The sequence below is a fragment of the Alexandromys fortis genome, unplaced genomic scaffold (genome assembly GCF_014885135.2).
Source record: "Alexandromys fortis isolate MF-2015 unplaced genomic scaffold, M_Fortis_MF-2015_v1.1 scaffold_62, whole genome shotgun sequence".
Taxonomy (NCBI): Eukaryota; Metazoa; Chordata; class Mammalia; order Rodentia; family Cricetidae; genus Alexandromys; species Alexandromys fortis.
In genome coordinates this window covers 2,152,495-2,165,441 of record NW_026067942.1, presented here as the reverse complement: position 1 = coordinate 2,165,441, position 12,947 = coordinate 2,152,495, and positions in this window count along the sequence as shown.

Sequence of the window (12,947 nt, the reverse complement as noted above, 5' to 3'; positions counted from 1 at the left end):
CATTCACAGCCCAGAGACAGGCAGCTTTTCACAGGGTTGGGAGACGGAGCTTAACGAAGGCTCTTGCAGGGCACAGCCCTGTTTTCTTTGTGTTCCTTCCTTCTAACTCAGTGTAACTTCCCATAACTCTAAAACATATTAAACTCATGGGGCAAAGTCTACATCTTTTTAAAATTACCTTTTGAGTGATTCAAACAGAAAATAGTTTCTGCTGAGTTTATCTTGCCCCAGTAATATCCTTCATGACACCATTGAATTTCTACATCATAGAATCAGATCAAGTAAGCAGATATGAACATCTTAATACATATAAAGTATGTGCCACAGACTGTCCCTAACCATGGTAGGAGGCCATTTCTTAGGCTGTGCTTTTATCAATTCATTTCAGTACTTGAACACAAAAACAAAGGTCATGTCTTTAAAAATATATAATAGAGCCACACTAATTCACTACCCATAACACCTTATGTGTAACTCAAAGAAAGGATAAATGCATATGTTATCAACATGTATGCATTTAGATCATAGCATATGCAAAATAACAAAGTGTTCTGATATCTGCTTTTTTCCCAATAAAATTAGGTTAAAGACTAAATTAAATGATGCTTACTTATCCAATGAGAAAATTAGAAATTTTTACAAAACTGTTGTAGATGTTAGTGACGAAATAAAATCCCTGTGGCAGGCTTTATATAAAAAACACAATACTTTTCAATCTGGTTTTTATTTTCTAAAAATGAAAAAGCATATTTGATGTTCTTAAAATAAAATTACCAATATTTCCCTATATTTTGCTTAAAATGTAGTCATATTTTGGGGCATAGATGCATATCAGTTTTATTAAAGGAAATGGTTGCTGGTGTATATCATAAATGTAAAGAAATCTTAAACATAAAACTCAGTCAAGAGTAAACTGAAATCAGAGTGCTCCCACCAGAAGCTGCACATGCGAGCATAAAGAGGCTCAAATGAATGACTTTATTTTCATATTCAAAATCAAGTTCCTAAGTTGTGGGCTGGAACTGAGACGGAGAAATCATTTTAGAATAGCGAACATTCACAGATAAAAAAAAAAGATGCCTGCATCAGCCACAGCGCGAAGGAATTCAAATCCACAATGAAAGCCTGACATCTGGTGGCCAAGAGGAAGAGGGTGGCTGGGAGGAAGGGGATTTCAAGGGGCCTTCGGAAGATAAAAGAGCAAATTAAAGCTCAGGCGGAATTCTTTCTTTTCCGTGTTGCAGAAAGTTTGCTGGCCACATTCATCGTCCCCTTGGCATCTGAGGCCCATTTGGGGCATATTTCTTAAACCTCGTTTACGCTGAATTTTTTCAAGAGATCCAAAAATGAGAGGAAATATTTTAAATGGTCATAAATATACATTTAGAAGTAGTTTAATGCTGATAAAAATTAATCCATAGAAAATGAGTTTTATGTTACTCTCTTGGAAGCAAAACCAACAGTTCTTAAGTCTTCCTGGTAAACAGATTTAAAAATTCAAAACCCTACCCAGAGATTTAAAATGGATTTTGACAATCAATGAGTAAGATACAAATGCCACCAGCCTTAAATCAATGGCGATCCTGGCTCCTTATACATGTTAAAGAAGATCATTCATAAAAAAATCCTTAAATCAGTGGCAATCCTGGCTCTTTATACATGTTAAAGAAGATCATTCATAAAATAAAGCCTTAAATCAATGGCGATCCTGGCTCCTTATACATGTTAAAGAAGATCATTCATAAAAAAAATCCTTAAATCAATGGCGATCCTGGCTCCTTATACATGTTAAAGAAGATCATTCATAAAATAAAGCTATTGGTAGGAGTAATTTTGCTCTCAACCTAGAATACTATCTTTATTAATATGATCTGAAAAGATTTCAGATTATTTACTGCAAACGAGGGCATAGCACACCGACGTCTGTCTGAGTTAGCTGAACTTCAGCTTGCGAAGGGATGTAACGGTAGGTTCCAGCACCACTTCTTTAAAATTAGCACTATTGTTTAGTAAGATATGCTTTTCTCAGAGAGTTCATCTTACTTTCATACATTCCTCAAATAGTTCTTTAAAATACCATGGTATAACAATAATGGGAACTTTGTTGTTGTTGTTGTTGTTTTTTAAACCCTAAATTTCAAAATAAAAGACTAAGAACGTCTGCAAAATCTCATGCCTTCTTCTACATATTCAGTGTGCAGTGAAATAGCCAGAGGGGAAGACGGCTGCATAATTGATGTTCCTTAAAAGATTTGACCAGTGCGAGAACTGTTGACAATTTTTGAAATGCATCCTGGTAATTGCCTTGAATTCCTATCTTGTTCGTCGACACAGTCACAACCTGGCACTGAGTTTGTTTCTTTTGGGGGCTGTTTGACATCTTTATCCCAGGGGTGCCTGTGTGCAGCCTTAAGAAGACGCTGCTGAAGGGAAAAAAGGCTCCTGTCCTCCTCATCTCAAAAATCCTTTTGCGGTACCAGATGTGAAGTATATCAACATCTGGTTGCTCATTGTTTTCTACAAACTTTAGGCTGAGCCAGTGAATGGGCTGTGCTTTAATATGGGGTTTATGCTCCGGTCCCTGGTTTATGCCAGTCACATGGTGTTGGAGGCAGGGCCCTAATCTTCTGTGAATTTGCAGCGTGTACTTTCAGAAGGACATTCCAGATGCCCGGGACTCCTGGTAGAGGGTAGAGGCTGTCCTCGCACAGTGCAACCAAGGACACCGAATTGTCTCTGTTAATTTGTTTATGACAAGTTGAAACTCCCACAAACTGAAAGGAACCTTGTGTGCAGTGTTCTTACTCAGATTATCCAGGAATGGTAATAATAGTAAATAATAAAAAAATTATTTCCCCTTCTTTAGCAACATTTTGTTTCCCTAAATAAATTTTATATCATTACTCTCTGTTTCAGAACTAAAATTGCTTTGGAGATGAGAATTCTTTCTTGACAAAGACTTATGGGTCAGTAACACAAGCCAGAGTCGAGGCATTTAGAGGGATCAGAGTGCTCTGTGTCTGTTAGTGAAGATGCTCATTCCACCCAAAAAAGCGCCTGGTTTCGTTCGCATGTTTTAACTCTGGCATATACATTTGTGGGCTCTCTTTCCGGGGCTGTCCTGCTTTCCCCTTATACCAGCCTGTCTGTCCCACCCTGATGGGAGCAATTGCTCTGCTCGCAATAACCATGGAAAGGGGTGGAGCCATTTTTTACATGCCTTTGCTCAGCATCGGCTGAGCAGCTTCACAACAGTGCCTATTTTCTGAATAAATTAGTCGGCGGTGGATGCAAAAGACTTTCAGTCACTTCTGCCTAAAAGAAGGCATAGGCTGAGAATGTAGTTCAGTCATAGGGCACGTTTGCGAGGCTGTGAGTTCGATCTCCAGGGTGGGAGAGTGGGTACCACACATTTGGACTGTTTCGAAAAGAGTATGGGTGTGTAAGGGGGGGTGTGGGGAGGGAGAGGGAGACTGACTCACATAATACAAACCTTTACAATTAAGTAACCCTGGAGGACAAGCCCCGGAAGTAGGTACGGGGAATGAGCGAGGTTCGAGCGGCTAATATCTGCACTGATAATGTCTATACAGTGAGAGCCATCTGCTGCTGAGCCATGTGCACATATTAATGGGCCCCGAGCTTGCAATGACACGTTACATACAGAAGCATGTCAGAGATTTGTAACAGATCAAATATGAGGGCCTGTGCAGGCATCCCACGGTCACATTGATGACAATTGTGACCATTTGGTTTTCTGACACTGTGACTGTAAAATGACACATTTTTACAGTTCCCTCAACCCCCACATCTTCCCTGGTCACTCCTAACCGCCCTGCTGCCTCCTTCTGTCGTGGGCTACAATATTTACCCCTAGCCTCTTGTTTTCTATGTTACTCTTTGCTAATTCCATAGTTGTCTTCCCCAAAATGTCTGTAACTCCTCCAATCAGCATGTCATCTTCACTCTCCTGCATCTGCGAGATGCAGAGAACCAGGGTTTCCAGGGATAGCACTAACTTCTCATGTGCCAGGAGTAAATATTTCCTGAATATTTATTTCTGTACAAAGGCTACAAAAGCATCAATGTCTGCTCTTGTTGGGCCTGCTCATCTAACCTCATTTGGACCCAATGCCAGCCATTCTCTGTCTATTAACCTATATTTCATAGTACTTGCTGCTGCCTAAAATTGCTTTGTTTATTCTTTACTTGCTTGAGAGCTATTGCCTTCACTAGAATCTTGGCACTAAGAGGAAAAGGACTTTTCTATTTGTTTGTTGTTATTATCCCCAATGGCTAACGTCAAGAGGAGCTTTCCACAGTTCGTTTTCCCTTATCTACCTCATTTAGAATCAGAATCTGACATGGATTGGCTTCACAGTGTAAAGGCGAATAAAGAGTCCATTTAATCTTGCTGTCCGTGCAGAACAGGGATCTGCAGAGTAGCATCCTTGGGAGAGATTCATAGAGCCTCTGCTTGTGTGTTTATGGCAGGAAACCCACCACACTCAGAGGGGTCTGAGTCGAGGCTAGTAAGATGTGATTAAAAATGTCCTTTTTTTCGTTACAATAAAGCATGACGTGTTGCCACAAATCCCAGTCTTATTCTGTGAACTCAAAAACAAGACAGTCAGTACCTAATTGCTCCTCCAGTATGTTCATACACACAGTTATTTTCGCTCTCGAAACTGAGCACTGCTGACATTGCTCATTCGCTCTGCTAAGTGCTCTAGACAGAAACAACCCTGGCGTCGTGTCCGCATAGTCGAACAGGAGAGACAGATAATTAGACACATTATGTTCATAACATATGTTAAGCACAGGGCTTGAATGGGAAAAAGAAGATCAAAAGGAATCAGAGTAAATCCTGGTCCAGAAGAAAAGCAAATCCAAGCCATGCTGACTCTAAAAGGGGTGTACCACGTGACATCCTTTTATAGTCTATTTCCTCTTCCTCTGCTCAGAAATGGGCATCGCCTTAAAATGCTTCAGAGGGCTCAGTTGGTTTGAGCTCCAGAACTATGTAATCCTGGCATGTCAGTATGTGCCTATAGTCCTAGCACTTGGAAGTTAGAGGCAGGATGATCAGAAGTTTAAGGTCATCCTCAGCAAGAAATGAAGAGGAAAAGAATCCTGGTGTTGTATTTGTGGGGCTGGAGAGACGGCTCGGTGGTTAAGAAGTCACTCTATGCTTGCAGAGAATGCCAGTTCAGTTCCCAGTACTCCTTTCAGTCACTTCCTCTGCAACTGCAGCTCCAAGGGATCTAACGCCCTCTCCTGGCCTCTGAAGGCACCTGCACGCATGTACACAGACCTACACATAGACACACATACTTAAACACAAAAATGAAATCTTTAAGACAAAAAAGAAATTGAAGCATTGGTTTTGTGATTCTCTCCTGGATGTGAGCATGTAATGAATCTCGCCTCAACAGAGTCACAAGGCAAGAGAAGAGTCTATCAAAACCAGGACTTTGTATTTGACTTATTAATGTATTAAACTGGGTGTTATTAGGTCATTAAAAATGCAAAAGTCTTGATATTCAGCAGTGTGTATTGGTGAAGTCCATTTTAGCAAAAAGTGACAGAAACCCCCAAACCAAAATAACTTAAGCAAGAAAGACTTCTCAGAGCTCAGAACACAGGGGTCTGTAGGCAAGGCTTAGACTTGACTCCTTTGAGTCTCGTGGGTCTGCTCCTTTGGGGCTGGCTTCATACATACACCAGCAGCAAAACGTGCTACAGTTGCTGACATCACATCCAAACTAAACAATGTCCAGGAAGAGCTATTCTCACTTAGAGTGGGAAATCCTCTAGCATCTCGTGTTCTTTCATTCAGCATTTATTACTCAACACTTGGGAAGAGTCAAAAGATATTCCTGACGCTTAAAATGCAGCGATGAGCAAAACCACATGCATCTCTTGAGATTTCATTGGTCAAGAATAGGTCTCACGATATCCATAAGCCATCAGGATTAAGAATAGAAGCCTTATGATTGAGATCCAACCCAAAGTATCCTAAGGAAAAAGGTCACCCACTGCTAAGCAACTTAGGGAACTGACAATAACTGTTTTTCTAGCAAATTCAGCAGGGAAAACATGTTCCATAGACAATCTGCTATTTCTACAAACAGAGCTTATAAGAACAGGTTGTCATGTAAGGCTGGAGAGACGGGTTTGTGTTTAGAGTGCACACTGCTCTTCCACAGGCCCTGAGCTCGGTTCCCAGCACCCACATCAGGTGGCTCAGAGCCACCTACAACTCTAGCTCCAGAGGTCTGACACCCGCTTCTGCCTATGCTGACACTTACATTCACAGGGGCTTGTACATCCACATAGATACGCATAAATAAATAATAAAATAAAACTTTAAAAAATTGTTGTTTGATTGGCAAAAGCTATGAGGTAATTTGGAAGACTCACATAATATGAATTAGATAATCAGGATCCTTTTAAGAAGTATAAAAGATCACTACTATGTTTAAAAAATTAACTGAGAAGATCTAAAACTCATCAAATAGCAACAGCACATACCCGTAATGCATTATCTGAAGTGTGTATAGTAATAAAATTTGTGCTTTTTTCTAAAAATTTGTTTTTACTGCAATTTAATGTGTGTGTGCGTACACATGTGTGTGCACATGCATGTACACGAGTGTGGTATCCATAGAAGCAAAGGCACTGGTTCTCCACGGAACTGGAGTTACAGGTGGCTGTGACCCACTTGCCATGGGTGCTAGGACTCATACTCCAGTCTTTTGGAAGAGCAGGAAGTGCTCTTAACCACTGGACCACCTCTCCAGACCCACCATGATTGCAAGCTGTGTTCACTCTCTACTAACTCTTTTTTTTAATTTTTATTTATTTATTAAAAATTTCTGATTCTTCCCCGCCACTGCCTCCCATTTCCCTTCCCCTCCCCCAATCAAGTCCCCCTCCCTCGTTAGCCCAAAGAGCAATCAAGTTTCCCTGCCCTGTGGGAAGTCCAAGGACCACCCACCTCCATCCAGACCTAGTAAGGTGAGCATCCAAACTGCCTAGGCTTCCATAAAGCCAGTTCCTGACATTAACCCACAAACCTATGAACACCTGATTTTCGATAAAGGAGCTAAAAGTATCCAATGGAAAAAAGAGAGCATCTTCAACAAATTGTGCTGGCAGAACTGGATGTCAACCTGTAGAAGAATGAAAATAGACCCATATCTATCACCAAGCACAAATCTCTACTAACTCTTAAGGAACTCGCTGTTCTCTTTAATATTTCTTTAAATGGAAGTTAGTTCTTATTGACGATGTCCAAATATCTCATTTAAGATAAGTCAAAGAGAACCAATTTATGAAACCTGAAGCTTCCAGTCTCAGATCAAAGTAATGACATCATCATCAATTTTTTCTAGCTCTATCAAAAGTCATGCAGTTTTAAAGAAAGGACTGTTTTGGCTAAACAAACAAATAAAAACAAAAAACCAACTTCATGAAGGCACAAATCAAGAATGTGTTGCTTCAAATTCTTATAAAATATTTATAAATCTACTAACTCTGTGGTCTTGTTATATCTGGTGTATGTAGTTGAGTTGATGATGATCCTTCAGAAAGGCTATCTTTTGAGATCAGAAAGTCTATCGTCTGTTGTATAAAGGATATTCCGTGAATCAATACTTTTAATTTTCAATCCTCAAATAAATGATAAAGTCCTTTTATTACACAGTGCTTTTAATTTTGTAGGGTCGTATTTCAAGGCTAACCATGGCCTTGCAGGCTACTAGGAGATACATTCGATACATTCTCTCTATGATTCTGTCTCTGTCTCTCTGTCTCTCTCTCTCTCTCTCTCTCCGTGTATGCACGTTTTGAAGGATACTTGTGCCATATCACACAAGTAGAGGTCAGAGTGCAACCTTGAGTGTAGTCTCTACCTGCTAACTTGTCTGACGTGGGGATCTTTTGCCACTGCATAAGCCAGGCCTAGCCTGCCTAGAAGCTTCCTGTCTGCCTCTCACCCCTGCCTGGGAGTCCTGGAACTGCATATACACTGTACTGAGATGAGCCCCTCATGGCTTCCAGAGAAGCAGCTCATATCCTCAGACCTGAACATCAAAGATTCCACCTCCCGAGCCACCTCTTCAGCATTGTTTATTTTTTTAAATATTTATTTATTTTATTTGATGTGTATGTGTGTAGAGATAACAGAGCAATCTCGGTGCCATACCTCAGGCATGGTCTATTCTCATTGGCCTGTAACACACCAAGTAGGCAATGCTACCTGACCACTGAGGTCCAGGTTCTCTGCTTCCCCAGTGCTTGGATTATAAGCATGTGCCATTACACATGGTTGTGTGTGTGTGTAGGGGGGGGGGTTTCCTGGGGCTTGAACCAGGGTCCTTCTATATACAAGGCAAGGACTTCATGGACCTAACCACCTTCCCAGAAAGAACCACACATTCTTCCATGATGAGCAGTTTTGAAGCTGAAAGGCAGCAGGACTGTCCTTTCCTGCTGTAGTCATGTGACCCACGACACTGAGTGAGTGAGCAGTGGAGCATCTGAATGTGTTCTCAGTTGTACTTCTTAAGTAGCTAGAATCGAGCACTTAAGATGCCCTTAAGATGGCATCCCATATTTCCTTAAAGGGATACATTTAAGACCTTGGAAAACAGTTTTGGGAGACAAAGCATTGAAAGATTTGTTTCTGAACGGTGACCGCTTACAAAGCCGCAGACTGAACTACAAATGTGACCTGATTCTCAGCCCAGAACCTGGAAAGGAGGGAAGCCAGGGCGGGAGCCTCCTGGGCTAACTGTGTACTTCTCCCGCTGCCCTGGGGGATCCTGGGAGTATCACTTCAGTCTGACACCTGAACAGCTCAGAACTAATAGGATTCTTCATCAGTCACCCTGCTCACAATGCTGTATGGACAGGGATTTAAGAGCGGCGATCTGCGCTGTCACTCTGGGCTACGCGACAAACATTGTTCTTTGTGCCTCCCCCCTTCCTTTTCTTGAGGCCATTTCATCCATCAACCAAGCCACACAACAATTGAGACCTCAAACTCAAAAACACTTGTAATGACACTTGGCTAAATGATCTGGCACTGCCAAACCCACGAGGAATTGGTAACCCTTTCGTTAGATTTAAAGAACCAAACCGGCTCATCGCTGCTTGGATGTTCACGTAAACAAACTAGACTCAGCTCCGTGCACCCGTGAAGGTATAGGCTAGAATATAAGAAATAGACAAGACACATTTTAAAAATTAAAGGCTTTGAAACCTTTAAATACGTGCCATTTGGAATCAATTAGTACTGCTTTAATTATTTATTTATTTTTTTGAAAGAATTGAAGTAGAGAATGTAAACACTCTGGCATGTATCAAAACGTGGTCCAGGCACAGCCCTCTACTGCTTGTAGGACTTGAATAAAACGTTAGCAGAGGCACGGGACTCTTCGGCAGGACTCTCTGGAACCTCTGCCGCCTCGGAGGCCACCGCTCCCTCTGCCTTGCGTTTCTCTTACCCACGTGAGGGAGATTAAACTCCTGCTGTTATGCCGGATTTCTGAGACTGTAAAAGTCCGCGGAATCAAAAAGGTCACTGTAGTATTTCATTTCCCGTGAAGGAAGCGGAAAGTGACTCAGAAAAAAAGGATCCTGTACTCCAAGTTCTGAAAGCTGAGTGTTGAAATAGGAGCGGTGGGGCTGCGTCCCCAACACCCCGGCCGCTTGGCTAGCTCATGCCCGAAATAACAACACACAAACTGATTCATTTAAGAACTGCTTGGCCCATGAACTCTAACCCTTACAGGCTAATTCTCGCACCTGGACTAGCCCATTTCTAATGATGTGTGTAAGCACCCCAAGATGTGCTTACCGGGAAGATTCTAGCCTCCGTCCATCATGGTGTCTCTGCTCCAGAGCGCAGAGACTCTCCGGGAGCAGAGCAGAGTCTGACCTCACTTCCTCTTCCGCCCAGCATCCTATTCTGTTTTCTCCTCTGTTCTAAGCTATGAGGCCAAGCAGTTGGTTTATTATAACTTAACCAATGAAATCAACAGATTGATATATGACACTCCCACATCAGCTGAGTTAGGGTAACCTAAGTGAGAAAGAGGTACCACTGTTTGTGTGTAGATACGTAAGAAAACTAAGGCCGGGCACTGGTGGCGCACCGTTTTATCCAAGCACTCAGGAGGCGGAGGCAGGTGGATCTGCGTGAGTTTGAGACCAGCCTGGTTCTACACTCTGAACCCTGTATTTTATAACACCCCAGTTCCTGGGGCTCACGAAGATAGCATGTGGACTTAAGGGCCTGATGAGGACTTTCCTTCCTTGTTGGGGGAATGAAAGGCTGGGACCATCATGGCTATAATCCCAATCTAAGGCAGAGAGATGAGAAGTAATATACAAGGCCCTTTACAGTCTAGCCCAGCTTCCGCCATGAAAACATGGGTAATCGATGCCCAGGTGCATGGCCTTCCTGTAGTGTCTTCTCCTTGGTGGTTACACAAGGGGGCCTCAGTTGAGTAGAAACCTGGTTGTCACCCCTCTAACTGCCCCCAGACTCGCCTTCTGTGTGACTAGCAAATTCAAAAATTGTAATTGAGGAGAACCAAAGCAATGAATGACATCCTGAAGATCTTTTTAAATAAACATTCTATGTGTTTTCTGGAAAAGTAGCAGCACTCCATGGAGGCATGTGTGTTCAGCTTTACACATTTTTATCCTAAAAGAGAAACTTTGTTTTTTTTTTCCAATGCAAGAGACACAGCAGGGGAAGCAAGCAGAGAGGCGGCAGTGACTGTTACAGATGTTTATAGACATAGCTGCAGCCTTATCTAAAGTTCATCCTGTTGGAGGACATGTTTTATGCTGTACGGTTCCTCTAAGAACATCAATCTAATAAGCACCAAATGAGGCTGAAGACAATGCTGTTGTAAAAAAATGGAGAAAAATGATTAAAATATGATAATTATACTGACAGCTTATATGCTCAATCTAATCAACCAAGCTTCCAATTTGTCATAACGCACACTTGCTCATACATTATTGCTTAATTATAGCAACACTTCTATTTGGAAAGGCTGTCAATCATGTGAATACCCATCATTTCTCTTCTTTTTCTCCCCCTATGATGGAGCATATTTTAAGCAAGGATTTGATCATCTCTGCTATTAATTTAACCCTTGCAATACTTTGAATGTTGAAGCCGTGATTCTTATCTTCTTTGTACAAAGATTTGGAGATGCTTATGGCATATAATATTCTACTTTTAGATGAGGATTGATGTATAATATCCCAAAGGAAGCTAAACATTGGCAGAATTTGGCAATTTCACGGTTGTTCAGATATTTGTGTAGGGACTGGGAAGGTGGCTCTGTGGTTCAGAGCACTTGCTGCTCTTGCAGAGAAATCGAGGGAGTTCAGTTCCCAGCACCCATGCAGACAGCTCACAACCACCTGTAGCTCCAAGTCCACAGACTCACCAGGCACTGGCCCGTGCATGTTCAGGAACACACGCCCACACACAAGTAAAAATAAAATTAGTCTTAAAAAATTAACACTTAAAAAAGGATACCCATGTGCTTGTATTAAAAGACAAAGGACACACCTTACTTTTAAGAAGGGCAAAATTCAACCACACATGCCTCCATTTTCCTATGGTCTGTGTTGGGCAAGGGGCACAAAAGAGAGAGCTGTGAAGCTGAAAGTTAAATCACCCTTGAAATGTTGTGTGAGCGATGGTCTTCACTTGCAGCAAATTTAAGGTTTCCCTTCCCTTTGTCTGTCTCTCCTCTGATTTCATCACTCTTCTAAAGTAAAAAATGTTCCACCTGTAGCTGATGCAATCACATAAGTACACACACACACACGCACATACATGTGTGTATATGTATATATGTAATATAATATATTCTCTGAGTCACAGTTCTGATTTCCTTTCTGTTTCTGTGATAAAAAAAAAAACAATCCCCCCAAAAGCAGCTTGGGGGAGGGACAGATTTATTGGGTTTATAATTCTAGGTTACTGTCTATCATCGAGAGAAGTCAAGGGCACGAACTCAAGCAGGAACCTAAAGACAAAATCACAGAGGAATGCTGCTTACTGTCTGACCCAGACTCATGCTTAGGTCGCTTTCTCATACAGCCCTGGACCACCTGCCTGGGAATGGTGCTGCACACAGATCAACCTGATAGGACAGTTCTTCAGTTAAGACTGTTTTTCAGGTGGTTCTAGGCTATGCCAAGTTGACGGTTAATGCTAGCCATGCTAACCCACCTACGGAGTGTTTAGTAACTTGCCCATGTAGCCAACTTCATTGCAAAGTAATAGATTGAAATGATTATCCATAGTATTGCAAAGACTATTATTGGAAAATAGTAATAGATTTAAAGATGTATGTGAAAATATGTGTACATATATGATAGAGATAATGAAGCCTCTCTTTCATATGGTATGCAGAACATTCTTCAGTAACTGCAGGGCATCTCCACCCCTCCCATGGTACCACAAATCCCTGGATGCTCAAGTTCCTCTGTTCTTCAGATTTCACATCTGTGGCTTGATCAGTCATGGGTCGATTAGTTTCCTTGTCTTGTTCTAGTGCTCTCAGGTTAGAGTAGGATTCCAATAAAATATTGACCTAATGTTAGTGAAATCTAAAGGTGTAAAATCTGTGGCTGTGGAGAGTCTCAGATGTAGTGCACGCTACGTCAAAGGACCTGAGGTCATTTTGCACACCTTCAGGGATTTATTTAGAACTCCATTACAAGAGCTATACATGAAAAGCACAATTAAAATTATATATATATATTTATTTATTAAAGATTTCTGCCTCCTCCCTGACACCGCCTCCCATTTCCCTCCTCCTCCCCCAATCAAGTCCCCCTCCCTCGTCAGCCCAGTGAGCGATCAGGGTTCCCTGCCCTGTGGGAAGTCCAAGGACCACCCACCT